We start from the raw sequence: 2,333 nt of genomic DNA on the forward strand, positions 1-2,333 counted from the left end.
TGAGCCAAGATCTTACCACTGCATTCCAGCCTGGGTGACAGAGTGAGACCCTGTCTCAAAAAAAAAAAAAAAAAAAAAAAGTTCTCAGAACACTTAACGTTAGCCTATAGTTGGGCAAAACCATCTAACAGCCTTTTTGTTTTTTGTTTTTTGATTTTGAGACAGAGTCTTGCTCTGTAGCCCAGGCTGGAGTTCAGTGGCGCAATCTTGGCTCACTGCAACCACCATCTCCTGGGTTCAAGCAATTCTCCTGCCTCAGCCTCCTGAGTAGCTGGGATTACAGGCACATGCCACCACGCCTGGCTAATTTTTATATATTTTTTTTTAGTAGTGATGAGGTTTCACCATATTGACCAGGCTGTTCTTGAACTCCTGACCTTGTGATCTGCCTGCCTTGGCCTCCCAAAGTGCTGGGATTACAGGCGGGGGCTACTGTGCCTGGTCTATTTTTTAAATAAAATGTTGAAGAGCTCATGAATACTAAACCAAGTGACAGAATGGTTGTATGGGTGCTCCGAGGACAGTTTCTACTGAATGTGTGTCACTTTATCATCATCGAAAAGTTGAAAAATTGTAGATTTTCAACTTATGGTCCCATCATAACTTGGGACCATCTGTACATAGTTTATCAGATAGTGGTAAATGCTAAGAAAAAAAAAAAAAAAGAATGTGGATAACAAGTGTTGTGGACTGTGGGGAGATGTTGGAAGTTAGGGTAGCCAGGGAGACATCACTGAGGTATCTTTCAAGTCAAGTCTTGAAGAAAATGAGACAGCAAGCCACATAGATGTGAGAGAAGAGTATTTCAGGTCCTGTGAGGGGTCCCATTGGAGGAGCCAGCCTGGTATGTTCTAGGAACAACAGGGAGGTGAGCATGCCACAGCGGAGCAAATGAGCAGAGAAGCATGGTGGGAAACCAGAGATGTAATGGGAGCCACAGCATATAGTGCTTTATAGGTCCTGCAAGGACACTGAGTGAGATGGGAAACCTCTGGAGAGTTTTGAGCAGAAGGAAAAAACGGTCTGACGAATGTTTGAACAAAATCACTCCAGCTGCTGTCTGGAGAATAGACTGGGGGCAATAAGGGTAGAGCAGAAAGGAAAACCAATTAAGCTATTGCAGTAATCTAAGTTCGACATGATATAGTGGCTTGGACTTGGGTGGTGGCAGTGGAGGTGTGCAAAGTGGCATTCTGGATATTTTACAATGATAGGAGGATGGCTAGGACTTAATGGATATAGGCATGAGAAAAAAAAAGTGTGGGGGGTGGTGGTTAATGGGACCAGGGTTTTCACCTGAGCAACTGCATGAAGTTGCTATTGCTTAACATAGAGAAGACCGTGAGGGAACAGGTTTCGGAAATATAAAGAGCTCAGTTTTGGACGTGTTAAGATTGAGGTACTTAATTAGACTTTTTAGTGATTTCAGGTAGACTATTGGATATGAACCTGGGGTTTAGGAGAGAGATTTGGGCTGGAGATATAAATTTGGAAATCATCAACATGGTCTTAAACTAGCCGAGATCACCAAGGAAGTAGGTGCTGATAGAAATTAGAGAGGAGCTCTAAGGGCAAAGGAACTCAACATTTAGAGTTTAGGGACTGAGTGACAGCTCCAAAGAAGACTGAGAAGAAATAGGCAGAGAGGAAGAAAGCCAGACATATGTGATTATCTGGAATTCAAAAGAAGAAAGTGATCTACGATGTCAAATACTACTAAGTCTAAGTGAACCAATGAAGACAAAATGATCTACGGTGTCAAATACTACTAAGTCAACTGGAGTGTGAGGTCTGAGAATTGACCATTGAATTTGTAGAGGTCATTGGTGATCCTAATAACAGTTTTGATGAAATAGAGGAACAAAACCTGATTAGAGTGAATTCAAGAGAAACTAGGGCTTTAATCAAATGATGAAACTTCATGTCATCAAAAAGGAGACAAACCGACATCATACTGAGGACGCAACATCACCCAAACGTCGAGCCAAAATGTTTAAACTGAATATAATAATAAGGATAAAGAAACAACCTGATAAATCCAAAGTGTAAAACATTGGGCCAGGCGCAGTGGCTCACGCCTGTAATCCCAGCGCTTTGGGAGGCCGAGGCCGGTGGATCACCTGATGTCAGGAGTTCATGACCAGCCTGGCCAATGTGATGAAACCCAGTCTCTACTAAAAATACAAAAAAAAATTAGCCAGGCATGGTGGTGTGTGCCTGTAGTCCCAGCTATTCCAGAGGCTGAGGCACAAAAATCACTTGAACCCAGGAGGTGGAGGTTGCAGTGAGCTGAGATCGTGCCACTGCACTCTAGCCTCTGTGACAGAGCAAGA

Source organism: Colobus angolensis, unplaced genomic scaffold (assembly GCF_000951035.1).
Source record: "Colobus angolensis palliatus isolate OR3802 unplaced genomic scaffold, Cang.pa_1.0 Scaffold288, whole genome shotgun sequence".
Classification (NCBI taxonomy): Eukaryota; Metazoa; Chordata; class Mammalia; order Primates; family Cercopithecidae; genus Colobus; species Colobus angolensis.